This window comes from Tamandua tetradactyla, chromosome 3 (genome assembly GCF_023851605.1).
Source record: "Tamandua tetradactyla isolate mTamTet1 chromosome 3, mTamTet1.pri, whole genome shotgun sequence".
Taxonomy (NCBI): Eukaryota; Metazoa; Chordata; class Mammalia; order Pilosa; family Myrmecophagidae; genus Tamandua; species Tamandua tetradactyla.
In genome coordinates this window covers 114,300,194-114,320,271 of record NC_135329.1, presented here as the reverse complement: position 1 = coordinate 114,320,271, position 20,078 = coordinate 114,300,194, and the positions used below count along the sequence as shown (strand labels likewise).

General features: G+C 37.2%; 1 long non-coding RNA gene across 3 annotated transcripts in view; it reads right to left on the bottom strand.

Moving 5' to 3' along the window:
• LOC143677604 (uncharacterized) overlaps positions 1-20,078 on the bottom strand; it is a 65,346-nt gene extending 45,268 nt beyond the window's left edge. Inside the window, exons 1-2 of one of the 3 annotated variants that reach the window (XR_013172718.1) lie at positions 19,864-19,947; positions 19,717-19,771 (exon numbers count right to left, since the gene is read on the bottom strand). This is a non-coding gene — a long non-coding RNA (uncharacterized LOC143677604). Of the gene's footprint in view, positions 1-19,716 lie in introns of all 3 variants that reach the window. The other 2 variants (XR_013172716.1, XR_013172717.1) reach the window with 2 other exon arrangements.

The window sequence follows — 20,078 nt, the reverse complement described above, 5'->3', positions numbered from 1 at the left end:
GGAAACTTAACAATGGAGAGACATAGATTTGTTTTGCTGTCTCCACAAATATTACCATAAAGCAATTTTACTTTCCAACTTTGTAAAAAGATCATCTGAGCAGTGTAGACATACCAGAAGAAATCACTGTAGCCAGAAAAATTAAATTGGCACACTTTATTCTTCTCCTACTATTTCAGGGATCTAATCATGTCTGGGGCATGTGTGCAAAGATGGCCCAAGATATTAACAGAATAGGAAGCCATCTTTCTGGTGAAAATTGGGGAACCCACCCTCTTCCAAGAAATCTGGCTCCAACAACCAAACAGAGCAACTCCTCGTCTTAGCAATAAGTGAAGCCAAAGCATTTCCAGAATGCCTACCTGGTAGGAGACAGAATGCTCTGGAATTGTGGATTCTCCTGACCTTGATTTTCTCCTGCTTGCCCATTAGCACAGATTAGTTTACTTTTCACATCGCCCCCTAGACACTAGACATCGGGAGCATGAACAAGCGGACTGTGACAGAAACACGCCTTTGATGAGGATTGGAGGCGGTAGGGGTAGGGCGTGGTAGAAGAATACCATAGGGCTTTGGGCCAGAGAAAACAGGCTCTGATGTCTATCCAGCCTCTATATTTTCCAAATCAAAACTCATGACACTTAGCTTGACGAGTATGACTGCACTTATGGGAACAGCAGGATAGAATATTTACAACCAGAGAGTGGCCCTGGAAATCTAGGGTATAGAAACGTCACATCCATACACTAGAAAGGCCACTGAATGGGGAAAGAAAGCTAACGTAACCTACTTAAGAATAGTTATTCTGCGAGTGCTGGCCAGCAAATGTGAAAGCAAGGTTAAGTCACCCCAATCTCTGTTTCAATCACAGACATATTTTTGACACATTTAGGGTCTCTATTCCAAAGACTTGTCATACAAATAGGAGGCGATATCTGAATGAAGTTGATTTTTACAAATGAGAAGAAACTTTTGTATCATATCAGACTATACGATGTGCGAAGCTTCCTAGACCTGCTGCCCAGCCCTCAAGCCCTTGCAGGGATACTAAACTCACTCAGAGGTTTTAGTGGAAGAAGAAAACATTCTCAGAAAGTCTATGAACTCTTGTGCACAGTCTTTCAGATAAGATCTGCAGTTTCAGAAAGAAAGAAAATTAGTCCATTCAAATTTTGCCTCTTTTTTCTTTCCTTCTATCCATTTAATTATTTGCATGTGAGTCACTGTTTCTCATACAACACCCCCCACCCACCACCCCCCAAAAAAGAATACTTTAGTGAAAGCTTCTTGCAGGAAGGAAAACAAAGGTCAGAAACCTAATATTCCCAAGCAAACCTACAACAGCAAACTACGCAGGGCAAAAAAGTGAATAAATGTTCTCAATGGGGAAAAAAAATCTTGGTTTGTGTATTCTTTCAACAGTGAATAAAAGTTATGATTTTGCCAATAACGATAAATTGATAGTGCTCTCAACTTTTAAAGAACATATAAGAAGACCCTATAAAAGATTAGAGCAATCTTTTATGTGAGGTCAGAATCTTTATAAGGATTGGAAATATATCAAGTATCATATATCAAATTTGTCATGGCAACACGAAAATTAGAATTGGGAAAATGCCACAGAACTTATCAAATAAAGGGAAATCTACCTTTCAGAAGGGAAGCTAAGTCACAGCATCTCCAAGTTTACCTGGTTTGCTGTCCTGATGAAAGCCCCATCTACTGTGAAGTTAATGGATGAGTTTGCTCATCTACAAAATGAGGGTGCAGAGCTCCGAGGTCAATGCCAACTTGAGATGTTGTATTGATTGATGGCTTTGTAATCCACTTATTTGTATTTTGGCTACTAGATAAAGGTAAGGCTGCCAGGTTTGACATTTCTACCCCTTAGAAAGTTGACCTGACAGTAAAGCCCTTCCAAAACATTCATAGAGATAATGTTCTGAACAATTTGCAGAATTTAATAAGGTGATAACATTTCAAAGCATGGTGCAGTTACAGGCAGCCAACCTGAATGAATGCATGAGAGGGAGGTATTTTTTTAATTTTCAAGATGTCACTGCCAAAGGAGACATGTGCCAAATGGTAATATGGCCTGTATTAAAAATAACAAAAAAAACTCTGAAAAAGACATGAAGAGCATGACACAAGAAGGCTGAATGAAAAATCAGAATAGGATATTGAGAATCAGAAAAGACATTGATTAATTATATTTGGAGTTTAAAAGCATCTGAGGCCTCAGTTTTCCACTTATACCTGCTCCAAAACACAACCATGCAAAAGCTTCCTAATATTTAATAACCTAATATAAATCCTGGAAAGATACTCTAAAGTCAGCAACCAGCCACTATATGCCTGAAGACAAAAATATTTTCTATACTAGTTATAATTTTTTCTGTTTCTCTTTACCACAGATTCTTACCAATATTTCATGTAGCACTGAGGTAGAATTAATATGATGAGAGAAAACAATAGTTATATGACTATTGAATGAATGAATGAATGACCAAACTGTTGAAAGTAGGAATAGCCAGATTTTCACTGTATAAAAAATGACCCAGTCAGATGTACTATACATATATTATAGGTAAAATGTGTAATAACACAATAATCCTGTGAACAGAGCATTCTTTTTGAGTCACAGGCTGCTTTTTCATAATATATGGATTTAACCAATAATCTACACTAAATAAAACCATGTTTTGAGACAGCTGAAAAAGCAAAAGCTACTGGGAAAAAAAAATGGCAGGTAGTCTGATTGTCCAGTAGTCTGGTTCCTTCTTGTCAGGTACCAGTAAAAGGGTCAAGTCTCTAATGTCTTTTCTGAATATTAACAGAAATACATCAACTTTGCAACAATCAGATCTGGTATTGAGTTCATTGCTTGCTAGCTGATTGTGTAGGGCAAGTTGTTTACCTTCTCAGTTACAGTTTCATTGTCTGCAAAACTGGAATAATATGTCTACTTCACTAGACCGTAAAAACCGATTAAATTAGTTAATCCCCCAACAGTGACTGCTATGACTCGTGGTTCATAGGAAGCGTACAAGAACTGGAAGAAGTTTTATTAATAATAATAAGAGTAGTGATGGTCATGTGGAACGTCATCAAGAAGTCAACACAGGTTTTTCATTCAGGGAGACTTCAGTCTGTACCCAGGCTCTAAACTCAGGAGTTGGGTGCAAGAGAACAATGAAGACCATAACACCTGCTTCATGCCATTATTATGAACATTAAATGAGAGCATATTTCAGTGTCTGGCACAATGGAGGTGATCATAAAGAAAAGTTAGTCCCCAGCCCACCTTGTCCACATGACTCCCCTCATTCTTGTATGCATTCATTCAACAAACGTGTTTTCAGTCCTGGGCACTGTGATAGGCCTAGGGAGCATAAAAATGAGCAAGACTGTTCATCCAGGTTTCAAGAAGGAGAGAGGGAGTGTCAAACCAGAGGGAGAGACAAATTACATTATCCTGTGATACATACTTCAAAAGAAGTGTAATCCAGAGTTTGGGAGCACAAAAGAGGAAAGAATAAATCTTCAGGGGAGAGACAAACCTTAAAGATGGGATCTAGAAAACTAGCTAGGACTGCGTCGGGAAGGAAGGTGAGATGGGCAGCAGGCCCAAGGCTCAGGAGGCAGAAAATGACCCTAATATCTTCTGAAACACTGGAGCGTTAAGTGGAGATTGGAATATGAAGAAAGTGACTGGAGAACAAGGCCAGATTTAGTACACTGCCGAGTGTGGAATGTACGTGTGCAGGCAAGTTATGTCAACTTTTTCTAGCTTTTTTTTCCTGTAAAATGGGAATAAACATAATATCTCCCTCATAGGAATAATTTAAGGATTGGATGAAGTAATACAGGTAAAGTATTTAGTGTAAAGTCTGGCAAATAGTGCATAGTCAATAAATTTTAGCTCCTGGAGGCCATGAGAAGCCGAAAACTTTTAAAATGGAAAATTGCTAGTTATCAAGAAAATGTTATAGCAGATGATTAACATTTCAAACTTTTTGAACTTTTGAGTAATTGATACATATTACCAATAATTTAACTTCCTCTGATCCATCAAGATATGGCACAATTTTTTACACACCTCTAGAGATTACTATAAATGTCTCCTAAGCTAATGATACTGATCTGGCCTCAGTAGCTCAGGCTTAGCCATAAAAATAACAAGTTCCTATAACAACAACATTCTAATTAAATATCCTAAACTTTATTCCAGGTATACACAATCCAATAATGGCAGAATTCAACCAAGAACATTCTAGCCAGTAAATAATAAATCCTCAGAAGCCAAAATTTCCATTTACACCTGTAAATAGAAAATTCAATTTAATGCAAATTGTTAAATAATAAGACCAGTGGGCAATGAACCATAATAAACACATCATATGAAATGGATCAGTCATGCAGCATGGTGACCAGGACAGAAATGTGTGACATGTTCTGTAGTTAAACGCTACATGTGCACACGCACACACACAATGCCAGCACACACACACACACACACACACACACACAGAACAAGCGGTTTCCACAGAAGAGCAACATTCATATGAAAAATAATGCAGAACTCCTGAGTGAGTAGCTGGTTGCATGCCTCTATTTTCAAAACCTCCTGGTCATCTTCCATGGGCTCACCTAACCATAAAGAATGTTGTTTTATACAATGCTGGGCAGAGCAGTTGATAGGAAAGGAGTCTTGCAAATGACTTCGTTGAAGCTAAAAATCATTAAGAAGTGGACTAGAGCATGATCTTTATTGAAACCGCCTCCTTAAGAGAGTTCAGAAGTAACAGTCCACAAATTTAAAATCAGTGAAATATCTACAGAATTCTTCTACATGTGAGACACACAAGACTAAAACAGCTCAGTGTAGATCATTTTCTTCCGATCATAATCTGGACGATAGATTTAGCTTATGTTTCCAAGATTTTGAGAGCCCTTCCAGACTCTAGATTTGGTGTGTATCTTATGGTTTACCTGGAAAGCAAGTGATTTTGGGGGAAAAGTTAAAAAAATACGTTTGATTTTTCAACATTTTCAGCTCTTAAAAAAAAAAAAAGACCCTCATGCATTATGCTCAAAAACAGTTTTAAAAAGAAACACATGACCAGATAGCCAAGATACCCTTCCTTGAGCATATGAGGAGGCCTGCCCCTGTGGGGAAACAATATTTTTTTTTGTATTTTATTTATTCAGAATATTATAGTTTGAAAGAAAACTGGAGTAAAAAAAACAATCAAATTGGTTCATATTTATGTTGTATTTTGAGAGTCTGCTCTTGTTCAGACAGATATAGCCCTGTAGAAACATCAGCTCTTGTGTATAATGCTCAAATTTACACATGACTACCAAATCCATTACAAGTGAATCTTGCACATGAAAAAAATTAAACACATGGGTCATTTTTTCACCGTATTCACCAACGTGCTGATATGTGAACATGGGCAGAAATAGTAAGAGAGAAAAATCCTTAATGCCAACATGACAATTTGCTTTTTGGGTTCCCAAATTCTGAAGAATGTGTAGACCAAAATGACAAGCAAAGGTCAGGGAAAATTATTTGTATTTTTTCATACATGTTTGCAGAGTGACCAATTATACTAGTTTGTGTAGGAGCTGAAGGATTACACAGGACATAGGAATTTTGGTGTAAAATGGGGAAAACCCAGGGCAAACCAGGATGAGTTGGTCAATTTATGTGATTCCAATGAAAGACAGAAACTGATGTATAATCCCTGCACACACATCAAATCAACATACGCACATTGAAATAACTTTGATAAAACAACTTTCAGAAAATGAAAATGCATTTCAAAATTCAGCAAAATTATGCATTAATTACCTATTCATTCTCCTCAGCATACATTAGTTCTTTCCACTTCCTTGAGCTCTGATTGAATCTTAAAGACCAAAGTTTCCAGGTGTATTTTTTAATCAGAAGGTTCCAGGGTCAACCTAAGAACTCATCCCAAGCTCATGGTAATTAGTCATTTGGAAAGATTGGGGAAAAAAATGTTTTTAGTACAAAATAATTTCTACAGTGATTAAGAGAACTGACTCAGTTTTTTTTTTAATAACTCTAATCAAATTTAGGTTGCCTGAAAGACTGATATAATTAAAAGAAAATTGAAATATTATTTGTAATATGGCTTTAACCCAGCCAAAAAAAGATGTTGGATTATTTTCTTTACTCTATCAGTTGACCTTAGAAGTTTCTTCCAACTAAGATATTTTTTTAAGAAGACTGCTACAGGAAAGGGAAGAAAGTTTTTCATTTACCCACCTTAATTATTGCCCTAACCACATATCTTATGAAAAATTAAAATATAGATGAGCAAAAGTACAGCTCTTTCTTTTTAAATTCACTGTAGATCTATTTGTTTTCTCCATTGATTTCTTCCAAATCCCCAATGATGTCTGCTACAAATACTGTATTATCAAAATATTTCTATATAATTAATTAAGAAGTAGTGATAATGCAGGACTACTTCATCCAAAGACTCACGGGCATGTGGAAAATATTGCAAATTACCAAATAAGTCCATTGAGTGAAACATAAAATACAAATGAGCTCAAGAGACAGCTGGACATGTTTATGTAGGCAAAAGGGGTTGGAAGATATGCTGACAACACGGAGAGGTGTGTTGCAATAAACTTGAAGGAGACAGGCCATTGGGCCAACCATCCTTTTCTATCCAGGAATTCCTTATGTTCTCATTAGTGTCTCACATCTGGACAGCTGCATTTTAAAAATTTGGCCCAAAACCTGAGTAAACGAAAAAGGTTGATGTCTCGATTTCAATCTTCCTTTACATAGTAAACATATGCACACACATAGACACACGCACACAATTCGAATGGTCAACTTTTGTCCAGGGAAGCATGTCCAGAGTCAGATATTTGTGACCCAAGGCCCAGGATGAGGGAGGGGCTTTGTGAACAAGCTTGTTCTGATCATGTCCACTCTGTCTGATGCAAGGACATGTCCATGGCACCTCACTTTCATAAATCCAATATTCTAAACAGTCCTTTGAGTGGCCACCTTTGGTACTGAACCAGGCCTCAAGTTTCTATAGCTGAATTTCTTCGGAACAGAAAATGTTTTAAGGGTTAGAGAAAAAGGGCAGTTCTCTTCATTCTTTTATCTTTCCTCATCTCTTCAAATATGCCGTTAGGAAAGATTTTGTAGAGGCTTGGTTGGAAGCCAAGAGTTTCGCTGACCCTTTTAGCCCTTGCCATTTCACATTTCTTGCCTCAGGAACCCGAGATTTTGAAAGCCTTCACATTTTAATTTATACAATGTGAGCATAACCTGCATCTGAATATAAATACCAAGCACCTGCATTCACACTTTGCAATTAGCAAGCACTTAGATCCTCACGGTCTCATTTGCTCTAAATCACAATCCCATTAGGTGGATGCTAACTGAGGCCCAAAGAAGTTAAGTGACTTGACCAAAATCATTTGCCCAGGCATAAGTGCCCAGATGAACTGCCTGGCTCAGTCTTTTTTAAAAACACAAAGATAAAAGAATAAAACTAAATTCAAAAAATTAAGTTCCATTTTATAATGTGTTTTACTTTTACTAAAATTGAATCCAGCATACAAATAAGTTTGTGTCCATTGGGTTCATTTCTAAGAACTAGTCCATCACATGGTAACAACATATGCATGCATGCTACCTGGTTTTCTCAACCGAAGAGTAAACATGCTTAAAGGAAATAAATCATATATGCACTAACTAAAATCTACTTTATCATTTTGTTATCAATCTCTTTTTGTTGTAAGTTAAAAAAAAATGTATAACCATTAAGGTCAATGAGTAAATCAAAATATTGAAGTTGTGTGTTTGTTTTAAGTTCAAGCATCAGATCCATCATAGCAAAGACCCTAGTCTCATCCGTATCCTAATGAGTATCACATCTCTACTCAGTCCATAAAGTCTTACTGAAAATAATACTCTCTCAGCAAAAGCCAAATCCACATTCAAAACGTATTACTAGTTCTTGTTGCAAACATGAGCCTGATTCAATATTTGGGCATAACAGATTTGTTTATTTGATATAAACAAATAGATGTAGGGTGGGAAGAAAGAGAGGGAGAGGCTGCTGCACTGAGCCTAACTCAGATCTAGGGATGAACGAAAGCCATCTCTAAGGGGCAGCCTTCCACTCCTGATTCCCTCCTGATATACTCACTGTATCTGTGCTCATTTTATACTCTACTCCTCTTCTAGAACTGGGTGCTACCCTGATATCAGTCTAGTCCTTGCAAATTTCCTCCTGTCAGGGGCTAGAACCTGTTTACGGAACCCAGGAGCTGACTTAGGTCCTATTACAACCAAAGCCCTACCTCCAGGAAGTAAGAAACACTACCTCCTACTTGGCATAAGAGTACTTCTTAAGAATGAACCCTTGGATACTAGGATCAGACTCTTGAGAGCTTTGTTCACCAAAGCCCCTTAGATATTACAACTGGAATGTTGCCCTCCCCCTCCCTCTAACTCTGATGATAGGCTTTACACCTTCTCTCTTCCAGTCTGCTCTGAGGCCCCAACATGAGTTCAGCCCAGCCTGGAAGGGTTATAACATGTCACAGGTGATTTAAGCTAATTTCAGTGGTGGCTGACAGATTTCAAGGACCTGACCTTCTGTGCATTAGGAAGATCTACTTTCCCTTCATTTGAATAGATAGGCGTGCCTTCTATACTTTCAATAGCATTCATCACGCACATTCATTCATCTTCCTGCCAGACAGTATGGACCAGATCTGTCATGATCCCTAATTTCCTTGTTCTAGTAAGGCACCCAGCACATAGTAGGGACTTAGCAAGCATTCACTGAATGAATAAATATATAATACATAGGTGTGGTTGTCAATTAAGTAATCCATTAGCTTAGGAAATGCAGTGCCTCATCACATATTCAAATTTATTAATTGGCTGATAATGCTAATGCATTAGCTAGTACATTTACATTAACTTTAAAATATTTATGACGAGAAGCACATTTTGAAAGACTGCTTAACTAATTTCTGGGGGAAGGGGGAGAAGGTTAGAAGTGTCTTTGCATGTGGTTGTTGCATCATATATATACAGAATTCATTTTGTATCACTGATCTCTGAAGATGGAGTTAAAGTACAAATATATTAAATAATGGGTTTTACATACCATTTCATTTCTGTGGAATTTTTCTCCTTTTCAAAGTGTTTTTGCTAATTGTAGTTTATAAAATTCTGATTAAAGAGAAGAAAAAGACAGCTTTTCACTGGAAGTAGCATTTTATTTATCAACAGAACTATGGAAGAAAATACACATTTTTTTAGGACTTCCATTTATCAGGAAAAATTCTGGAAAATTACAGGTAGACTATATTTAGATATTCTCATTGCGTTTAATTAAACTATGAATTTCACTAATTTATGACCAAAAAGGAGCAAATTATTTTTAAAATGTTCAGACTCTATCATCCCTGCTGCCCCTACTCTCCTATCCAAAATATACCCAATTAATTTTCCAATTTTACTCCCAAACAATTCATTATTATCTCCTGAATATCTCTATTTATGATTTGGTTTCTTTGTGTACTAAAGTCAAGTGACAAACCAGTTATGAAAAAGGGTTGCTCTCTTAAAACCAAGACTTCCTTTCATAGATATATTCCTCTACATTTTCTGCAAAAGAAAAGCTATATCAGGACTAAACTGAATCACAGGACTCAGAATTCAATTTCTATTTTGACGATGGGCCCAAAGTGACTCTGAGCCAATCCTTTCACCACCCTCCTTCCTCATCTGTTGCATAAGAATAAGAATATTTGTCCTTTACCAGTCTTGCAAAGATGTAAGTCCAAACTTTGGACTTACAAAATGGGTTTAATTATTTTGCCTTACTTCATCAAAATCTTCGATTCTTTTTTTTCCCCAAAATAACCAAGATAATATCTGTCAGCCTTGAAAGTTTATTATAAGGCTCAAGTGAGATATTGCATGTGAGAAAGCCTTGAAATTTGAAAATGCTTTTCAAGTAAAAGCTACTTTTGTTTTAATATATTTGCAGGTGAATGTCTAAATTAATGCATGTTATTCAGAAATATGTGACATCTCCAACATTGGGGTCTCCTAGTGGTAGGGAGTTTGAGAATGCTGTCACCTTGCCTGTTGCTAAGTCCACAGTAGATAAAACAAGCATACTCTTGGAGTTCTTCTATCTATCCAGTGATAAAAATTAGTTTGTAGCATGGCATTCATATTCAGTTCAAAAAGTCTTTTAAGTGTCCACTGTGTGTCAGGTACTTGGAAGAAGTCAGGGATATAAAGATCGAAAAGACACTTTCTCTGACCTTATGGTGGTCATATTATAGTTGATAGTCTATGACGTAGAAAGGGTTGACTGCAGTGCAAACTGTTAAGTGCTGAGGACACAGACAAGCCAGCCTCAGACTGCTAGAAGAAGATGACATTGGAGAAGAGTTTAAGAATGAACAGATGTCCATTAGATGAAGAGAGTTGAAAAGAACATTTCTGCTAGAGTAAATAGCTTAGGCAAAGGTCGTGAAATTGGTAGGAAATAGCATGGTCTATTTAAGGGAAAAATACAAAATATTACCCAAGAATAATGTGCTGTTTGAATAATGGTGAGAGAAGAGGCTGAAGAAATAAAAATGTCCCATCTAAGACAGCCTCATATGCCCTACTAGGGAACCCCTGGCTTATCACACTGTCAATATGTTTCTCACATTGGTATACTCACACCCTGGGACATACAGGATTAACATGAAATGGCTTCTTGGAATCTCAACTGAATACAACAATTATGGAAGAGAGCCCAAATTTAAAGTACTATGATTCAAAACAATATGTATACATATTGAAGTGTCCCTCTATAGGGCTACCTTGAGAAGCACAAAAGATAGATACTAGGGAAACACTGATGGCTTTTAGGCTTGGCAGCAGCATGATCAGAAACATGTTTTGATTACTCACTATGGGGATTATGAGGAAGAAAGACATGAGGGAGCAGGGACTGCAAACAGGAAGGCCAGTTAGGAGGAGGTTAGCTAAGTCTTCCAGGAAAGAGATAATGGGTGTAAGTTTGGAGGGATGGAAATGTACTTGAGAAAATTACAGAAGTAAGCGCAATAGTACTTGTTGAGTGGTTGAGTGTGTGGGTTAAGGAAAAGAGAGTAATGAAAAATAAACCCAGAGTTTGGACTTGGAAGGCTGAAAGAACAAATATCATTCAGCAACTTAGGGAACATGGGGGAAGGTGAAAAATTTAAAGAAGACTATGGTTACAGCTTTGAATAGATAAATTTCTTCATGCTCCTGGAACTCCAGGTGAAGATGTTCAGAATTAATCCGAATAGTTTTCTTTGGTTCTCGTTATGGAAAATAGCAAGCATTTGCAAAGTGATCAGAGTTTCGCAAATATTTCGTTTTGTCTCCTTGCTGACTTTCAATAGCCACCTCTAGAATTCATACATGAAGTAATCTTTGCCCATCCATTGTTTTCTCTGAAGCCTGTTAACTCCTAAAACAGAATAATAACTTCTGGGCATGGTTTTCTTAAAAAGGCATTGGCCCGCTAGTTCTGCAGAGGTTTCCTGGTTTTCTAATCTGTTCAGTAGCAACGACATGTGTCACTGACAATCCAGACTGATCAAAAATAACCTAAAAGAAAATTCATTATCATATCATCCATCAATCCTTAGCTTCCTGAGTCCCAATTTCTGAACTTTTTTTCACCTCCACAACTTCTTTATCATTTCAATATAGCTCCTGGTCTCCCACTTGTAATAAAACAGATACTGATCTCAGGTGGGGAATAAGCATCAGAAACAGATGAATTCACAAGACACACAATTGTACGTCCCTATTCTCCTGTTTTCATGCAAATGTCCCTGGAAATTAAATCAGGAAAAGAAAATTTAGCAAAAAGCTATCAGCCAAATGCTTTCAAAATTTCAAAAGAAGCTGTAAATATGGTCCTTTTTAGAAGATCAGGTTCTAACGAGAGTATAAGAAAGGGTAACAGTTGTTCTGATGAAGCAGTTTTTAAATTCTTGTCAGTGATTTGGAGATAACTGATGTATGTTGAAGAAATTGGCAAGATTTTTAAATAGTTCGGACGCTACAGGGAGCATTTTTTTCCTTAAAGCAATGTACTCAGAAGTGTTGGCAAGATTTTATTTGAACGTAGCAGTGCTTATGTGAGGAAGTTATTTTGAATTTCCCTAGTATAAATATGTATGACTTTATTTGTATTGAAAATTTCCTTTGCAAGTGAGCTACTAAGTCACTATTATATTTCCAGTGCTTTTTAAATGACTTAGGTAGTTCATTTTTGAAATAAAATATTATACCCCAAATTCAAAAATAATATTGTAATACTGCTTGTGTTCACAGATGATTTTTGCACCTACACTATTTCTTAACTCTTATTTTGCCATGTAAAAACAAGGGGTACCTCATTTTGTCTGCTTTTTTAGACAACATACATGCTGCATACATTCATAAGATATTTGCTCAGCACCTCCCATGCACCAATCATTCTGCTAGACATGGGATTATTTACAGCAGTAGTTTGAGCTGTCCTTCCTCAGAATATTTCAGGTAAACATTCTGTTACCTCAAGGCAATTTTCTGTAACATAGTGGAAATTTCAAGTCTAGTCATATGTTACAATTTATAAAGTTAAACCTGTTGAACACCATAAACAGGCATAGCTTTGAAATCTATTTTTTGCTCTGAATAGAGAGCATCAAAAGAAAGGTAAGAATTGGTAAGAGCCCAGGCAATAGAAATTGAAGCAATGAGGCAAGAAGAGACAGAAGAGGGTATTGGAGAAATTATTATAGACAGGACTCAAACTTCACTTCCCCCAACACCTTTGGACAATCAGTGGTTCTGCTAAACCAACATGAAGCTGCAGGCAGAAAAAAATTATCCAGCCAGTTGGCTGGTAGAGCCTGTCCATTCACTTAATCAAGGAGAAGGAAAACACAACTCCCCACCTTCTCAGTTACCTTTCATTACTTATTGTGTGGTACTGAAGGTGGGGAACTCATTTAACCTAAATTATAACTTCACATTTGCCCTTTTAAGCAAACCATATCTTTATTTGTCTGCCCCGTTCTCTCTGTATTTCTTTCCTTTTTCAGAGAAAGCCTCTTATTAAATTTTGATATATTTTCCTAAGTAAACAAACCATGGAAATAATCATCAAAGCCATTTAAAGAGTACTATGAACATACACTCACAATTCTGCCTTTGCTCTTTTTTTTTTCTTGCAGGGGCAGGAACCAGGAATTGAACCCGGACTCTGGTGTAGCAGGCTAGAAAGCTGCCTGCTGAGCCACCGTGGCCCACCCTGTTCCTACATTTCTAAGGCCATATGCAATACTGACTCAGAAGAAGGAGAATAAAAGATGGTGTTAAATAGTATCAATATGGTACATAAGAGCAAAAGAAGAGGTATGTGGAACTAAGTATATCTATGGTCCCTGCCTGCTACCTTCTCTCATCTATCCTCATTCTTATCTGAAACTGTTACAGGTTTGAAATAGCAGTTATTTTACATTTTTAAAACTTTTTAACAAATAATAGATTCTACAAACAGCAACTATTTTTTACGATAATAATAGGCACAGTTCCAGGTGATTGTGATAGATATATCAGTAATAGATCACCTTCCTTTGTCAAATCAATTAATATTTGGAGATTCTAAATAAGATAATGGTCGAATTTTTTCCAACCAATTTGATGTGCTTCAATATCATAAAAGCATTACTTTGCCCCAAATTCAAAGCCTAAGTGATTGTAATTGACGTTCATGAGCAAACTTCACCTAACCCTGAGAAATCCGTTTCCCTAAACCACACAGGAAGCCTCCTTATTAGATGCAAAATTTCAATATAGATCATCTTTTCAGAGTGGCTGTGGAAAACTATTTTAAATAATTTTTCAATATCTCACATACATGCTAAATGATAGTAGGTAATAAGGTATCTCGGGACAGGCTGATTTCTCTAAATAGAGATTCCAAATTCTTAGCAGATAGATAAATTAAGGTTTAAAGGACTGAGATATATATATATGTATATATATATACATTTTTTCTGCTTTCTTGTTTTAAAAGGCCAAGCATTTTCTGTGAACTTTCAGCTCTATTCTGTCCCTCTTGTCTAGAGGGTACTAGTCATGTGCCAAGAACAATAGGTAAGCCAGCCTCCCTCAACCCAGAAAAATTGCCCCTTTGCCACAGGAGCTATATTTATGATTCCACAATGGCCAAGGACAAAACTAACAGAGCAGACTTTTTGTGTGTGTAGCAAAGTTAGTTCCAGAGAGAGAGAAAGAAGCCCAGTTTGCACTGTAGCAGAACCATTGGAACAATATGATCCCTGTGGCCACTGCCCGGGCCTCCCCTGACACCCTCCTTTCTAGGGCATAGGGTAGAAAAGTCACATACACAGCAGACCATGCCAGGCCCTGCTGACACAACCCTACTCCCAAATTTGCAGGCAGGAGAGTGAAGCGATGTCCACTGCGTATACATATTCTTTACTTTTTTTTCTAAGCTGATGTTTCAGCCCTTATCTCAGGGGTAGAAACAAAGCAATGTAATAAACTTTCTCAGTAATATTCCATCCCTTCTGGTGCCACCCCCACAACTCCTGTAAGCCTCTGAAGTTTTGGCAAAAGCAGGTAAAGAGCTGTGGACAGTGTTAGGACCCTGTCCTTTTTACCCTGAATAAACAATATTATTGTCACTTCTTGACCACACTAAGCTGAATGCAAAAGTGCTTCTTCTTATGGCAGGCCAAAAAAAAAGGAATTATCTGGAAAAATACGTTTTCTTACATTACAAATGAAAGTATGAAATATATAACAAAATTTAAAGTGCAATTATTCATCTCATCTGTTAATATCACGATGCTTATTATCCTGAGCACCTTCTTTTTTCTAGTACTAACTAAGAAATTCTATGTGCATACTACTTTTCCAAGTTTGTTATCAGTAAGCATTTTCTATATAATGCAGAGCTGTTTAAATAATTTCTAATAAAGTAATAATAAACAAAATTGATAAACTAAATAATGAGATAATTTTTTTTAATTATATTGAAATCACCAAAAGATAATGCTACATCCACTCTGGTTTTCTATTGCTTATCTTCATATAACCTTACTTAATAGATCTTAACTTAATATATATTAACTTCATGTGGCAAGTAATTCAAAGGAGGGAATTACTATTTATCAGAACAGCTATTTTGGACCAGACAATTTACATATATAATTTACTTTTTTTCACCACAACAAACTTGAATCCAAGCACTCTTTTTGCTCGTTTTAAAAATGAAGTTCACAGAGGTTAAATAACTTTTCCTTAGTACACAATTAGTGCTCACAAGGCAGAGCATCAAACGCAGTTCATCTAATTCCCAAACCTATATCCGTTCTACAAAAATATGCTATCATAGAGGAGAATATAAATAATCTATTGTTAAATACACTGAAACCTAGGCTCCAGAAGTACCAAAATAATTGTAGAAGACATAAAAACTATTCCTAAATATCCCTGTACCATGATGTCTCCTTCATCGATAACTATCCATGAGGGCAGGGTGAGTGAGCCAGCAGGAACCTATCCATGCAAGATTTTCCCAAGTCGGGGGTCTTAAAGAAGAGACTGGGCCAGGAAATGTATTTTATCTGAAAAGCCAGTGGCAATAAAGTCAGAGAAAGCATTCATGGACCTGAGCCAATATCGTAACTGGAAAATGGGCTTAAGAGTTAGGTTCAAAGAGAAAAATAAACCATATGTGGAAAAACAAGTACCAAACACAGCATCCAGGAGAATTAGGAGTCAGCCTCAATATAGTGTGCAAAGTGGATGGACTTAAGTGGCTCACAAGGATGCCTATGAATAATAGTGGGAATGTGTTAGCGGCCACATATATAAGGTGTAGACCCGGGAGGTAGAGCTGGCAGATTCAAAGGTTCATGAAGCGCGAGACCCTCAAATTCTAGGGAAAGTCACAGTTCTCTCATCTAATAAAATGAGACCAGTTATAACAACCTTCAGCTCTGCTATCAAAACTAAATGATCTATGACTGCATTTATTGCGTCAGGCCTTTAGAAGCAGTTTTTTTCTTAGCAATTATCATTTCAGAGTTGCAAATACCATGGAAATGATAATTTTGGAGAATAAGGTTTCTATATTTAAGTACCTGAAACAACTCTAAAAGAAAAAAAAAAATCACCCTCTAAAATCCTGCAAAATTTGAACAAAGTATAGTACAAAACTTATAATTTTGTCCTTTTAACAGAATAAGGAGTGCTAATAAGACGACAAAGCAGCACGAAGTATTTCCAGTGCACTAGACAATTTGTAGGTGCAGAACATTTCCGGTCCCCTTCCCCTTTAAAAAAGGGAGTTAAAAAAATTATAGGTCACTCCCAAGCCCCTAGGCAGATGTCCAAATAGCCTTTTTGCTAGCTTTGACCTGCAAGGAGCAAGGAATGGATCCTTTGAGAAAAAGAAAGATTTAAGGACCCTTTTAGAACTACAAACAGAAGTGTTTTTGAGGACTTTTAAGGAAAAAATCAAACCTTCAGCATTGGGATTAAATATCGCTGTGGTCCGCCCACCCCTCTTTCACCCCCAATGCTTACATTGACTTTTTAGCTTTTGCATGATAAAGAAAATCTGGACTTGTGGACATTTAAGAGACCAGGGGATTTCATTTCCCATTTAATTCACTGATTCTCTCCCACCACCATAGGTACTTGAAATTAGCGCAAACCCCAGGATAACTACATCCAAAAGGGAATGCTCAGTTCATTGTGAATGGTCTTACAGCAAATAGTACTCTGACAGCCAAATTCTTGGTCTCTAAATTTGTCTTACTCAAATTTTTTACAAGTCTTTTTTTTCCTTTTACAAGTCTTTCTCAAAACTGCTTCTGAGCTTTTGCACATTTAACCCTTACACTCACAGACAATCTGTTACTAAAGAACAGGAGAAAGTTCTAGTTCACACATTTGGATTAAATTCCTTTTCAAAAGAAGCCTGGTATTTATAACCCAATTTTGACCATACTGAATTCAGTGAATTAGCTGCCAAACTACAGCATAAAGAAAATACTGTATTTATTTTCACTTCTATGGCTATGCATCCTATGAACAGTTCTAAAGAATCATGAACTAGCCATATATCCTATGATGCTTTCCATTTTATTTCTTCACTTAGTGACACAACACTCATATTTCAATAGGAAAACTATGAATGGAAAAAGTAAATAGTAGTTTCAATAATCAGAATCAATTAATACTGTCTTTAGTCTAAATGGTCCATGTTACTTTATTAACTTTTTATAATAATAATAGCAAAGCTACAACTTAGTGAGATTTTGTACATTACTTAATTTAATTTTCAATAAAACCCCAAGGAATAGAAATTATTAGTGTATCATGTTGTAGATAAGGAAACAGGCTCAGAGTAAATTGCCTATGATCACACAAGTAGTAATCTACAGGGTATTAAATCAGATACTTGGGACTTCAACAGCATAATGGTGGAAAATAGCAGAGATATTCTTGCTTAATCACTTTTAAATAACTTCAAATTTGCCCATATATTAATTCATAAAAGATAAAAAATTATCCTAAATATCAAGCCTGAATTATTCGTCAATTGCCTCAATTTTCCTTTTGATATGTATAACTAAAAAGTTCAATGACAAAATTCCAAAAATAAGTTATCGGGCATTGTTAGGGTGCACTTCCAAGTTTGGAGAGGGGAGTGACAGTTTTACTTAATGTAATAATTTTTTCTAAATAATTGCAGTTCTGCCACATATTTCTAAGTCCATGCAATACAGATGGTTTACAAATTAAGTTTTACAGATATCTAGGAAGAATATTACAACTCAATAAATAAACTTTCACCAGTGCAGAAGAAATCTTTTCCATTAAAATGTTACTTTGTTTCTTCGTCCTTAGAGAATGAAAATTTTTTAAAAAGCACATTTTTAATCAAGCATTAGATATGCAAATATGTGTTCAGATCAGAGATACCAAAATTATTCAAATGATTAATTATTCATCGTAAAATGTCAATTAATAGTTATGAAGCATAAAAGGCATTTTTCTAATGCATACTTATTTTTCTTGGCCTAAAATGGACTTAACATATGTGTTCAATTGACTTTTAACAACTTTTAAAATTCAACAAAATAAACAAATTGTGAACAAGTACAAACTCCGAATTTTGATGAGAACAATAAAAGTGCCCAAAGTAAAGACCAAAAAGATAAGGAAAACAGAAGACAGGACCACATTCACTACAATGTATCCATGTTCACTCACCTGCTAGATAATGGGTGACATTCTACCTAAGATAACCCTCCAACTCAATTTATGAATTTGTTCAGCAATGTACAAAATACACGATTTGCTGTTTCTCTCTGAATTGATCAATGGGGGGGGAGTGTTTTGGTACTTTGAGAATTTTTATACTTTCCAAATAGTTATTAAAAGAAAAGCACAGCTTAAGTTTCTTAAAATTATCTATTCTGATCTCTCAAGTCTGCTAAGTACTAAAATATCAGTATAAATGAAAAAAATTCATATTGCCTTAATTCTGAAGAACTTCCTTATGCAAAGTATTATTTATTTTCTTCCAGGAAGATCATAGCTTTCAAATAAAAAATTGTCTTTCTGAATTGATATGGTAATACAGAATAATAAGCCATTATGATCACTGAACTATTTGATTTATTTTTAATTTATTTTTATTTAGTTTATTTTTTACTTTTCACTGACACCTGGTGAACTGCAGTCTCAGATAACCCAGGGAAGGAGCCCCCGACCTCCTGCTGGTAGATTAAATATATATTAAATATTGTGTATTCTAACGAAATGATAAATCTGGACACATAGAGGAGGCAGGTAAAGAATCAGAGTGAGGGACTAGAAGAGGGATATTAAGAAAACCAGAGATCGCAGAAGGGAGATCAGGTAGAAAGAAAGGGGAATGTAGGAAGTACAAGTGAGAAAGAATTTCAAGAAAATGAGGATAAAGGACAGGGAAGGCTGAAAGGAGGGCAAGAGGGAAGCAGAGAGGAAGGGTGATTATTGGTTTTCAATTCCCTTGCGAGGCTCCTGGCGTCCGCGCACACAACGCCCCAGACTTCCAAGTTAAGGCGAAAGTCACCTTCTCGGGCCTGCGTCGCATCGAACTAACTCCAACTTTTCTGGTGACTCCTACAGGGGCCCTTTCCGTCCCCCCTTAGTGAGATTGACAGTCGCGTGGAGGAAGCTTTTCCAAGCACAGCCTTTCTCATGGTAATCAGTCCCCAGCATCACCTCCCGGCCGCGGCCGCTCGGGCTCGGAGCGCGGCTGGCGGACCCCGGGGACCGGAAACAGGGCGGCGGGCGGGGAGCGGGCCAGCGAGCCAGGTCAGCTGACACCTCGGCCAGGCGGGGGTCGCGGGGTTCCCCGGCGGGCTGGAGGGGGCCCGCCCTACCACACACACGTGCTTCTCTGTCCGTGCGGCAGGGTCTTTCCTTAAGATCAAATGAAGGGCCCGAAGCTGGAAGCGAACTGGGGGGAAGGGGGGGTGGGGCGGGGAGGGGTCGGGGAGGGGGGAGTGAGGCCGGAGCGCGCAGAGAATTGGGGGCAACAAGCAGACCTGTTTTGCATCAATAAATTAAGACGCTCATTTGGGTCCTGAAGTTTGCTGGTTCCTGTCAAAAGAGACGTTGGCAAAAGCCCTGAAGCCGGGATTCAACCTTTACTTCAAAAAATAAAATAAAATAAAATAAATCTCTCAGCTGACCTCCCTGCTGGGACCAGGTGACGTGCGAGATTCCACAGCCCGCGGGCCTCGCAGCAGGGATGTTAGGGACGGTCTGTGGTTCTCTGGTCCTTTTTAAATTTTGTTTGAAAGGGCTTCTCCAAGAGATGCGCCTGATTTTTTTTTTTTTAGTCGACTTTCCCCTCCTATCCTAGGCGCAACTCCCAATGGATTGGATTGCGAATTTGCACGTGAGA